Source organism: Pseudophryne corroboree, chromosome 1 (assembly GCF_028390025.1).
Source record: "Pseudophryne corroboree isolate aPseCor3 chromosome 1, aPseCor3.hap2, whole genome shotgun sequence".
In the NCBI taxonomy this organism is placed as follows: Eukaryota; Metazoa; Chordata; class Amphibia; order Anura; family Myobatrachidae; genus Pseudophryne; species Pseudophryne corroboree.
In genome coordinates this window covers 1,112,586,482-1,112,598,702 of record NC_086444.1, presented here as the reverse complement: position 1 = coordinate 1,112,598,702, position 12,221 = coordinate 1,112,586,482, and the positions used below count along the sequence as shown (strand labels likewise).

General features: G+C 44.9%; 1 long non-coding RNA gene across 1 annotated transcript; it reads right to left on the bottom strand.

Annotated features, from left to right (window-relative positions):
- Positions 1-7,965: 7,965 nt before the first annotated feature.
- On the bottom strand, positions 7,966-11,347 carry LOC134995106 (uncharacterized). Its single transcript, XR_010198014.1, has 4 exons — positions 11,219-11,347; positions 10,888-10,909; positions 9,194-9,871; positions 7,966-8,061 (listed from the first exon to the last, which is right to left on the bottom strand). It is a non-coding gene; the product is annotated as an uncharacterized LOC134995106 (long non-coding RNA).
- Between the last annotated feature and the right edge of the window lie 874 nt (positions 11,348-12,221).

The following is a 12,221-nucleotide window of genomic DNA, read 5'->3' as shown; positions in this document are numbered from 1 at the left end:
CCGGCGTTCAACCGCCATGCCGTCAAACGCAGCCGCGGTAAGTCTTGGAATAGACAGGGCCCCTGCTGTAGCAGGTCCTGTCTGAGCGGCAGAGGCCACGGGTCCTCTGAGATCATCTCTTGAAGTTCCGGGTACCACGCTCGTCTTGGCCAATCCGGAACCACGAGAATTGTGTTTACCCCTCGCTTTCTTATTATTCTCAATACCTTTGGTATGAGAGGCAGAGGAGGGAACACATAAACCGACTGGTACACCCACGGTGTCACTAGAGCGTCCACAGCTATCGCCTGAGGGTCCCTTGACCTGGCGCAATATCTTTTTAACTTTTTGTTGAGGCGGGACGCCATCATGTCCACCTGTGGTTTTTCCCAACGGTTTGCCAGCATCTGGAAAACTTCTGGATGAAGTCCCCACTCTCCCGGGTGGAGGTCGTGTCTGCTGAGGAAGTCTGCTTCCCAGTTGTCCACTCCCGGAATGAACACTGCTGACAGTGCTAGTACATGATTCTCCGCCCATCGGAGAATTCTTGTGGCTTCGGCCATTGCCATCCTGCTTCTTGTGCCTCCCTGTCGATTTACATGGGCGACTGCCGTGATGTTGTCTGACTGGATCAGCACCGGCTGGTGTAGGAGCAGGGATTTTGCTCGACTTAGGGCATTGTAAATGGCCCTTAGTTCCAGAATATTTATGTGAAGGGAAGTCTCCTGACTTGACCATAGTCCTTGGAAGTTTCTTCCCCGTGTGACTGCCCCCCAGCCTCGAAGGCTGGCATCCGTGGTCACCAGGACCCAGTCCTGTATGCCGAACCTGCGGCCCTCCAGAAGATGGGCACTCTGCAGCCACCACAGTAGAGACACCCTGGTTCTTGGAGACAGGGTTATTAAGCGATGCATCTGAAGATGCGATCCGGACCATTTGTCCAATAGGTCCCACTGAAAGATTCTGGCATGGAACCTGCCGAAGGGAATTGCTTCGTAAGAAGCTACCATCTTTCCCAGGACCCGCGTGCAGTGATGCACCGATACCTGTTTTGGTTTCAGGAGGTCTCTGACTAGAGATGACAACTCCCTGGCTTTCTCCTCCGGGAGAAACACTTTTTTCTGGACTGTATCCAGGATCATACCCAGGAACAGTAGCCGTGTCGTCGGAACCAGCTGTGACTTTGGGATATTCAGAATCCAGCCGTGCTGGTGCAGCACTTCCTGAGATAGTGCTACTCCCACCAACAACTGTTCCTTGGATCTCGCCTTTATTAGGAGATCGTCCAAGTACGGGATAATTAAAACTCCCTTTTTTCGAAGGAGTATCATAATTTCCGCCATAACCTTGGTAAATACCCTCGGTGCCGTGGACAGTCCAAACGGCAGCGTCTGGAATTGGTAATGGCAATCCCGTACCACAAATCTGAGGTACTCCTGGTGAGGATGGTAAATGGGGACATGCAAGTAAGCATCCTTGATGTCCAGGGATACCATGTAATCCCCCTCGTCCAGGCTTGCAATAACCGCCCTGAGCGATTCCATCTTGAACTTGAATTTTTTTATGTATGTGTTCAAGGATTTCAAATTTAAAATGGGTCTCACCGAACCGTCCGGTTTCGGCACCACAAATAGTGTGGAATAGTAACCCCGGCCTTGTTGAAGTAGGGGTACCTTGATTATCACCTGCTGGGAATACAGCTTGTGAATTGCCGCTAGCACCGCCTCCCTGTCTGAGGGAGCAATCGGCAAGGCAGATTTTAGGTACCGGTGGGGTGGAGACGCCTCGAATTCCAGTTTGTACCCCTGAGATACTATTTGAAGGATCCAGGGATCCACCAGTGAGCGAGCCCACTGATCGCTGAAATTCTTGATGCGGCCCCCCACCGTACCTGGCTCCCTCTGTGGAGCCCCACCGTCATGCGGCGGACTTGGAAGAAGAAGCGGGGGAGGACTTTTGCTCCTGGGAACCTGCTGTTTGTTGCAGCCTTTTTCCCCTACCTCTGCCTCTGGACAGAAAAGACCCGCCTTTTCCACGCTTGTTTTTCTGGGTCCGAAAGGACTGAACCTGATAAAACGGCGCCTTCTTAGGCTGTGAGGGGACATGGGGTAAAAATGCTGACTTCCCAGACGTTGCTGTGGAAACTAGGTCCGAGAGACCATCCCCAAATAATTCCTCACCCTTATAAGGCAAAACTTCCATGTGCCTTTTAGAATCTGCATCTCCTGTCCACTGGCGAGTCCATAAGCCTCTCCTAGCAGAAATGGACAATGCACTTACTTTAGATGCCAGCCGGCAGATTTCCCTCTGTGCATCTCTCATATATAAGACTGAGTCTTTGATATGGTCTATGGTTAGCAGGATCGTGTCTCTGTCTAGTGTGTCAATATTTTCTGACAGTTTATCTGACCACGCGGCGGCAGCACTGCACATCCATGCTGACGCAATAGCTGGTCTAAGTATAATGCCTGAGTGTGTATATACAGACTTCAGGATCGCCTCCTGCTTTCTATCAGCAGGTTCCTTGAGGGCGGCCGTATCCGGAGACGGTAGTGCCACCTTTTTAGACAAACGTGTGAGCGCTTTATCCACCCTAGGAGGTGTTTCCCAACGTGACCTATCCTCTGGCGGGAAAGGGAACGCCATTAGTACCTTCTTAGGAATTACCAATTTTTTATCAGGGAAAGCCCACACTTCTTCACACACTTCATTTAATTCATCTGATGGGGGAAAAACTACGGGTAGTTTTTTCTCCCCAAACATAATACCCTTTTTAGTGGTACCTGTAGTTATATCAGAAATGTGTAACACCTCTTTCATTGCCTCAATCATGCAGTGAATGGCCTTAGTGGGCATCAGGTTAGACTCATCGTCGTCGACACTGGTGTCAGTATCAGTGTCGACATCTGGGTCTGCGGTCTGATCTGCTCCGTCTCCACATCATTATCCTCATCAAACATGTCGACACAGCCGTACCGACACACCGCACACACACAGGGAATGCTCCAACAGAGGACAGGACCCACAAAAGCCCTTTGGGGGGACAGAGTGAGAGTATGCCAGCACACACCAGAGCGCCACATAATGCAGGGACTAACTGAGTTATGTCCCCTATAGCTGCTTTTTCTATATAAATGTATACTGCGCCTAAATTTAGTGCCCCCCCCTCTCTTTTTTACCCTTTTCTGTAGTGTAGACTGCAGGGGAGAGCCAGGGAGCTTCCTTCCAGCGGAGCTGTGAGGGAAAAATGGCGCCAGTGTGCTGCAGGAGATAGCTCCGCCCCTTTTCCGCAGACTATTCTCCCGCTTTTTCCTATATTCTGGCAGGGGTATTTTCCACATATATAGCCTCTGGGGCTATATATTGTGGTATTTTTGCCAGCCAAGGTGTTATTATTATTGCTTCTCAGGGTGCCCCCCCCCCAGCGCCCTCAGTGACCGGAGTGTGAAGTGTGTGTGAGGAGCAATGGCGCACAGCTGCAGTGCTGTGCGCTACCTTGGTGAAGACTGATGTCTTCTGCCGCCGATTTTCCGGACCTCTTCTTGCTTCTGGCTCTGTAAGGGGGACGGCGGCGCGGCTCCGGGACCGAACACCAAGGCTGGGCCTGCGGTCGATCCCTCTGGAGCTAATGGTGTCCAGTAGCCTAAGAAGCCCAAGCTGGCTGCAAGCAGGCAGGTTCGCTTCTTCTCCCCTTAGTCCCTCGCTGCAGTGAGCCTGTTGCCAGCAGGTCTCACTGAAAATAAAAAACCTAATTTCTATACTTTCTTTCTAAAGGCTCAGGAGAGCCCCTAGTGTGCATCCAACCTCGGCCGGGCACAAAATCTAACTGGGGCTTGGAGGAGGGTCATGGTGGGAGGGGCCAGTGCACACCAGGTAGTCATAAATCTTTCTAGAGTGCCCAGCCTCCTTCGGAGCCCACTATTCCCCATGGTCCTTACGGAGTTCCCAGCATCCACTAGGACGTCAGAGAAAATAAGATGTAATTAATTTTATTGAGAAAGTAGGGAATTTGGGTGTTAGGTAGCCTTTTATTTAATTTAAGTTTATTTTTAAATTGTGTCTGTTTACTTATAACTGCTCTTTTGGCATAATGGGAGGGAGTCTTATTCAGCTGTGTCCATTATACTGTACTGTGAAATGATCACTGGGGTGGAAAAGCTCATAATCAGTTGGGTTGCTGGGTCCCAATATTATTAGTTACCCTTGCCCCTTCTACCTGAAGGCTATCATTATGCTATTTAAAATGCATTAGATCAAGAAATTTCACAGCTTTTAAATATGTATTAATTTGGCAAAAGCAGCAGCTCGATATTTTAGGTGGTAGCTGGTGGGATTGTCAAGGGATTGATGTGTTAATTTTACCAGCCGGAATCACTTTGAAAAGGTAACACCTATACAGATGGTGATTTTCATTTAGCTTTTTGTGAATGCTACAGTATACTGCATGTACTGAAGTCATTTTATTTTAACCACTTAACCGTCAATTCCCCCCCCCAAAAAAAACGCAATGTCAAGACCATCTATTTAAAACTTTGTAAAAGTATTGATTTTTTCAAACATTGGCAACCAAAATATTAGAACACCGATCATCAGAACATTGCAACCATCGCAACATCTATTTCTCCAATGGCTGCTCATCTGAGTGAAAAAAAAGATAAAGAACTAGACTTAATGTACTATCTCACTGATTATAAAAATCACTGCTGTAATAATAATAATAATAATAATAATAATAATAATACTGTTATTTATATATCATTTTTCTCCCTATATAACTTAAAGTGCTTTACATTTGCATTTACAGCACAAAATACAAAATAAGCTTAACAGGAGAGAGAACTAAGCATTTGGGTTGTGTATTTTTAGGAACTATAGGAAAACAGTAAACAGATAAGTCTTGAAGGATTCTATAGTGGAGACATCTCGCACTGTGCGGGGCAGCAAGTTCTATAGAGTCAGAGCTGTTCACCTGATGGTTCCACCCTCAGATGAATTCAGGATATTCTAGGTACTGCCAATATCCTTCATCACAGATCGAGGGGGCAGTAGGGAACCAGTAGCTGCTCAGGTTCCTTAGGTCCTGGTCATGTAGGGCTTTGAAGGTCTATAAGCCAATCTTGAGATAGATTTGCCATCTTACAGGCAGCCAGTGAAGGGAGTAGAGAATGGGTGTTATGTTCACAGTTTAGACTGATGGATCAGTGGTAGCTTTGACAAACTGCGGAACAGTAAATCTATAGATGTGCCCACTTACACCTATCCTCATATCAGGGCTATTTGTTGCACCACAGACTTTGCTACTAAGGTCCACCGGTCCATGCATTTCACCACAGACTTTTTCACAAAGTGTTCAATTGATTACTTTTCAGTTACTTTTTACAAGTATGTCAATGTCAAATGATGACACAGTAACGGTGCCAGCCAAAGGGACTCGCCACAGCCAGTTTGTTTGTAGGGAGCAGTCAGTGGGGTGGCTTCGGGCGACTGCTGTATGGAGCCTAGGTCTGACTCAGGCTGTCAGTGTGCCCGGCAGGGGGTGGTTTTCTTGTGGGGATGCCCGGCTCTGCAGCGGTGGAAGGGACAGACATGGCAAAATCGTCACAGCATGTTATGATGGCAACGCAGGGAGGACCACCAGGACTGGACCAAGTGACAGGTTAACCGAGGGGGGATGTGGGGAGAAGTTGGTGCAGCCTGTCAATTGTGTTGTTTTAATTTGCAGGCAGCTGGAACATAAGTTAAAAAACATTTCTAGGTGCTGCGACCCGGTTTTTGTCCCCAGATCACCGGGGCCCCCCTGAACCTCGGGGGCCCCATACAGTAGTCCCTTTTGACCCCCCCTGTTGCCGGGCCTGAGGTTGGGTTGCACCCTCTCACCTGCTGTTCTGCTCTTCAAGCTACCCAAACCGTGCAAAAACTTCGGTCGTGGTTCACAGGAACAGCATTTTATGTGAGGACAAGCCCCTTCCAGGCCAATCTGCTGTTACAGAAGGTTAGGAGGTATGTGCATTATTGCATTATGTGTGGGTTCTTAAATGATGCAATCCATTAATGTAATATACAGTATGATCTAATCACACTCGGGTCGTTTATACAGGTGTTTGCAGGTCTTTGGTTGAGAAAATGTTAAATAGCATTTTTCATGCCAAAAATAAAAGCTGGGAATGTTTGGGCAACTTCTTTTTATATTTACTAAAAGTGATAAATGCAGTGTCCTTCTGAGTAAACTATTTGGGAACATGTTCTGACTTATATTCATTTAGTTTATAGCATGAAATAAATAAAAACTGCTTCAAAATTGCAGTGGTGGTGCACTGTAGCTTCAAGGGGCAAGTAACCACAAAACATCTGTAAAGAACATTACACAGGGCCTGATTTAACTCTACGCACAAATTCAGCTATAGCACAGCAAAATGTGCACCTGAAAAAATAATTTTATGCTGTAGGGAAAAGAAATATAAGATGGCCTGATTTAGTGAGGATGCAGTTAAAATGCCGGCTGTTGGGATCCCAGTGTTCAGGATACCGATATCGGAATCTCGATACGCGCCTGGAATTCCCACGTGGCAAACGCAGTGTCAAACGCAGTGAGCCCGCGAGGGGACTTATGGCCTCGGTGCTGGGATTCCGGCAGATGGGATGCCGCTGAGGCTATACTGACAGCCGGCATCCCGTCTACCGGTTTTTCATACTGGATCTGATTTAGGGTTGTGAGGGAGGCACAGTATAGTCCCGCTTGTAAAACAACAAGTTTGCATCTAAGCTCCTTGCAGTACAACATGATTTGCGTGACTGCTAATTCTGCACCCAGGCAAAATGCTGACCCAACTTTAATCAGTTGCATAATTAGCAGCATTGCCAGCTGGTATAGCCACCATACATCACTTAAAGACAGCAAAGGGATCCATTAGCATGAACAGTTTTTAGAACAGGAAGTATGTAAAATATATATATTGCTTCTCCATAATATTCATTGAACAGCTGACTCGCCATAATCTGTGCACCGAGGACAGAATTGGCTGTGACTCAGTCTACGATTGAAAATAATCTCGGAAATGGCATGTTTCATTGCTGCCATTTCAGAGCATTATCAGAGTACAACCAATTAACACTAGGCGGGCACACTGTCTGTTCCGCTGTCAAAACTAAAAACAACAAAATAGAGATACTTTGATGCTCGTTTAGGCGGTGGATAATAAACATGTACTGTTGGAATCAACTCAACCCTAGAAAGAAAAAGAAAACAATGGCCCTCATTCCGAGTTGATCGCTAAGTTTTTCGGTCGCACAACATATTCGCAAAGTTGCGTTAATGTAGTAAATATGCGAACCTCCGCCCCCAACGTATTTTTGCACATTCGTACGCAGTATTACACAAAGTGGGCGTACGCCAAATGACATCGCAGTAATGCGAAACCATCGCAGCATTGCGAATCCATCGCAATAACACATACTTAATCGTAAAAATACTAAGTTTTAGTAGATTTACACATTTTACCGTAAAAGTGCACACTTTTAAGGTAAAACGCACAAAAATGTTTTTTTTGGCTATTAAGTGAAATTACACCATTCCTTTTAAAGTCAACAAGCCCTTTTCAATTACGAATCCAATTAGTGTAATGATTGATAATGTTCCTAAACAATTAAGTCTGCAAAAAAAACCAGATTAACACTTTGTTGCCATAATTGCCCATCAACATGTAAAAGTGTATAAATTTTTTTTTTTTCCCTTTGTTTTTAAAGGTGTTGTTTGTGAATGAAGGTGTTTACATGTTTCTTAACACAATAATCTCCTGTTTTTTTTGTTAATAATCTAACGTTAGATGTGTGTAATGTTTTTTGCAAACAATTTCTGCCTGCCAATCAGCTGATCCTTTTTTGCATTAATAAACACAACACCCGGTTAACTTTAATCAACTGTTTTTATTTTTATTTTTTAAATAAATCAGTTTTTTTTTTCATAAAATAAACAAAATCATGCAAATTTTTGCAAATGATCAACACAATGCATTAATCCTTGCAGGTGTTGGCGCATGGTGTAAAGAATGCCTCCAAAACTTGTAGGATCTCCAACTGCAACATCTGAAATTAAGATGCAACACAAACATTAATAACTTAATTACATTACTTATTATCCAAGCAAGGCGCAAAGCACACTTAAATGCAGGCATGTCCAAACTGCTGGACTCCAGCTGTTGTGAAACTACATATACCAGCATGCCTTGACACAGTTTTGTGGTCAGGGAATGCCAAAGCTGTGTCAGGGCATGCTGGGATGTGTAGTTTCTCAACAGTTGGAGGGCCGCAGTTTGGACAGGCCTGCTTTAATGGCAAAGTTACTACATCCTGGCTGTTTTATGGTACAATCATTAGCAGAACAACACACAAGCCTGCTCAGCCTTTTTTTAAGATTTGAAAGTGTTCCAGACCATGGGTTACATTTACTACTATGTGAGTTATATTTAAGATGGAACGTTGCCCATAGCAAACAAGCAAAAATATGAATATTATATTGTAGAAGTGGTTCCCAATTTTTAAAGTATAATCTTATTGGTTGCTATGGCCGACATCCCATGTTAAAGATAACTACCATCTTCGTCAATGTTACACCATGTTGGCATTCATTCCCATTTGGTTATTTTTTTGTTTATTTTTTTTAGGGGGTTGGTCCTGCATCATCACACTGCATATCAACATCTTCAGAAGGACAACATATCCTAGCATGCCCACACTCCATGAAAGCTGCCCTTACTAAATAAGGTCAAACAGGTTTGACTTTATCCAATAATCATTTTGTGAGTGTAACTTTCACACCACAAATCATTGTGTCGTTAGGCTGCCTAACAAAGTGAAGCATGTGATTTGTAAGTGTAAATATTAAGAATACACAGGCACAAGTGTAAAAGAACAACAACATACTAAACTCCACTCAGGTCTAACTGTTTCCCAGAAAACCTAACACATATAAACCCTGTTGTCCTGCCAACCCTGTTGACCTAATGAGTGTCGACCTAGAGTGGACACACAAAACATGGCACACATAAACACTGGACATATAATGACACTCAAATAAATGTAAATGCAACATGTACACCATGAAGAAAAACACAAATAATTTTCCTTGGTACAAGAATTCCAACAGTACAACACTGCATGTTTTGTCATTGTAAGTGTAAGTAGGTAATCATTTTTAACAAAATGTTAAAACACTTACTTTCCTCGGCAACATGAAGACTCCCTGAACTGTCTTCAGGGGCTTCCTCTGCCCATTCACTGGGTGGGGATGGCGGCTGACTGGGGGAAGGCGGCTGGATGGGGGAAGGAGGAGGGATTGGGGAAGGAGGCTGGATGGGGGAAGGAGGCTGGATGGGGGAAGGAGGCTTGATGGGGGAAGGAGGCTGGATGGGGGAAGGAGGTTGGATTGGGGATGTAATTTCAGAGGGTGGGTCTGATTGAGAGGGCGAGGGGGGCGGTGTAAATGTTAGGCCAATAGAGGGTGAGGGGGGCTGAGAAGGTGAGTTGGAAGTAGAAGGAGAAGGGGTATGGGAAGGAGGAGAAGGGGTCACAGAAAGAGAAGGAGAGGTTGGCTGAGAAGGGGAGTGGAAAGTGGAGTGGGCCTGGGAAGCTGAGGGGGCCTGGGAAGCTGAGGGGGCCTGGGAAGCTGAGGGTGACTGGGAAGCTGAGGTGGATTGTGAAGCTGAGGGTGATTGGGAAGCTGAGGTGGATTGGGAAGCTGAGGGGGATTGGGAAGCTGAGGGGGAGTGAGAAGGGGAGGGGGAGTGAGAAGGGGAGGGGGAGTGAGAAGGGGAGGGGGACTGGGAAGTGGAGGGGGAGTGAGAAGGGGAAGGGTGCTGAGCTGGTGCATCATGTGGTGCTTGCCGTTGTGGTCGTCCTAGAATGATTGTTAAAATATAATTAAATTTGCATGTTAAATTACATACTAATCAATTGCAATTTTCACTGTTCGGTTCCATGTAAAAGAAAGTTTTTTTTAGAATTTTAAATAAAAAATTATTCAAACCTCTTCATGTTGCCCACTGCAAACAAAATTATGAAAAAAAATTTTTTTGTCGGTCATTCCTGTATCTATTCCATTGAGACATATTGATTTGTCTAGCCAACATCACCAGATCACTATTCAAGCTACCTTATTATATAGACAGCACTGATCAAGTTTTTTGGTACAGTTTCCTGCCTGGTTACTAATTATGTAAAACATGCACTTGTTTAGGGACACTTTGCTACAGTCAGTAATGTTTGCCCTAACCACACACACACTGTCCTATTTTTTCAAAATGTTCACTCAGTGTTGCAATTAGCCTACCACTTAGTGAAAATTTGCACTATTTATGCTAATAATCTTATGTAATGTTACTTACTGCGTGCATGCATAGTGCGGATTTGCTGGCGGATCTCCGCCAACAGCTCTGGAGTCCTCCTTCGGAGATCACTCCATCTCCGCTCTAACTGGATGATGGTCCGCCTGCTGCGGACGCGAGACCGCAGCAGGCGACGGACCTCCGCGTAGGCCTCGCGCTTAACACGATTGGGGATGAATCGCCCAACGCGGCCTATGCGGCGGTCCATCACCGCAACCAGGACGCGGAGCTCCCGCCTGGTGAAAGGTGCCGCACGCATCATGGCAATGGCGTTTTCCTTATTTGGGCATATATTTATAGTGTCTGTTAGCATGTGATTGGTCCACAATCTATGCTGCCATATGTAATTTATAATAACTTTATTGATCTTTGCAATGCTGTGAAGAGCAGAGTGTTATTTCGCACGAGCGGAACTACGCATTCGCATAAGCAAATTTAAAGCAAAACACAACCAAAAAATTGAAAAAAAAAAAAAACACAGACACACACACAGTTTTAGATCAATTTATAAACATATCTGAGTACTCACCTCAGTTTGTGTGGTCTTTCAGCTGGACATTCACAAAGTGGGCAACATTCAGTTTCATTTGTTTGTGTTTTTGTTTAAATAATCATGATGTTAGAATAGTAAAAAAATAAGGACACTATTTAGCAACATCACAGTATTGTTTTACACAAAATTAAATTGTCAGCTTAACGTGTTATTGTTTTTTGAAGATTAAAAAAAAAACAGATTCAAACACACAAAAAGCATTACACAATGACCTTACAATAGCAAACACAATTTCTACATTTAAATAAAAAATGATGCATACTGTGCTTTTATTTTGGTAACAATAGAGTAAAAAAAAACACTATACCTGAAAAATTCAGCAACAATGCTTGCCCTGACTTGGCTCCCCCTCCTTGTAACACTCCCCCCACCGAAGTGTCGGACAACCCCTGGCTCCTCATCAGGCAATTCCTCTGTCTGAGGAAGCTCTACGCTACTCCTTACCGTGATTTTGTGGAGTATAGCGCACAGGACCACTAGTTTACTTGCCATCTCCGGCGAATACATGATGTCGCCACCAGTGCGGTGGAGCACACGAAACCGCCCTTTAAGGACCCCAATTGTGCGCTCCACCAGCTGCCTAGTGGCAGTAAGCGCGGAGTTAAATGCCGTCTGTGGTCCTGGCCTGGGATTACGGTAAGGAGTCATGAGCCAGGGGGTGCAAGGATATCCACGGTCTCCTGTTTGAGGAAAAAAAAAATTAGAAATAGTCAATTTGGAAAAATATACAAAATTTTGATCAAAATATGTGCAACAACTCACCCAATAACCACATGTCTGCTCGTTGACTTGATCTTAATCTGTGCCATATCCCTGATTGTCTAATGACATACGCATCATGGGAACTTCCAGTAAACTTTGCGTTCAGGGAAAGGATCTGGAGGGATGGCCCACAAACAACCATTACATTCAGAGAATGAAACAGTTTCCTGTTTCTATAAATTTCTTCATTATGTTTTGGTGGCTGAATAGCTACATGTGTGCCATCCACAACCCCAATAACATGTGGGAAGCGACTACCACCTTCCGCAAATTGCCGCTTCACCACATCTAGGGCACCAACATCCAAAGGCATAGCAATAAATTGCTTCACACGCTTGAGGAAAGCCTGGCAGACACGCCGCAGGACCTTACTGAACTGGCCCTGCGACATGCCAACCAGGTCTCCAACCACATGCTGCTAAGACCCTGTTGCCAAAAAATGTAACACAGCAAGGAATTGTGTCAATGGTGGTATTGCTGTAGGATACCGAATTTCAGACTCCAGATCACTCTCTATTATGGAGAGAGTGTCTAGGATTAGATGTGGT